We start from the raw sequence: 344 nt of genomic DNA on the forward strand, positions 1-344 counted from the left end.
AACCCCCCACGCACCCGCCCACTCTAAAACCCCCGCCCACCGCCCCAGAAAGCACACAAGCACAGTCCACCCTCTCGCTACGCCCCTCGCCTGTCTGCCAAGTGTACCTGTTGACCAAACCTCTAAATTGTTACCTGATATGTGGACGCAGGTGAGGTGGGCTGACAGGGCTCGTGTTTGTGGCACTCGCTATGCTCCGGCGCTGTTCGTGGCTGAGTTCGGGGTCCCGGGGAGGAAGCTGTCTGAGGGCGCTGTCTCAGAAGGTTTGCATGGCTGTCAGTTCGTGTCCGTGAATCGATCTGCGGGCGTTTCGGGTCCGCGGGATCTGGCTCTTCTTTGGGATT

At 60.2% G+C, this 344-nt stretch overlaps 1 protein-coding gene across 1 annotated transcript in view; it reads left to right on the plus strand.

The window, feature by feature from the left end:
• The window catches only part of LOC119592902 (discoidin domain-containing receptor A-like), a 26,822-nt gene that overhangs the window by 19,928 nt on the left and 6,550 nt on the right, over nucleotides 1–344 (plus strand). The window lies entirely within an intron of this gene.

Source organism: Penaeus monodon, chromosome 31, assembly GCF_015228065.2.
Source record: "Penaeus monodon isolate SGIC_2016 chromosome 31, NSTDA_Pmon_1, whole genome shotgun sequence".
Taxonomy (NCBI): domain Eukaryota; kingdom Metazoa; phylum Arthropoda; class Malacostraca; order Decapoda; family Penaeidae; genus Penaeus; species Penaeus monodon.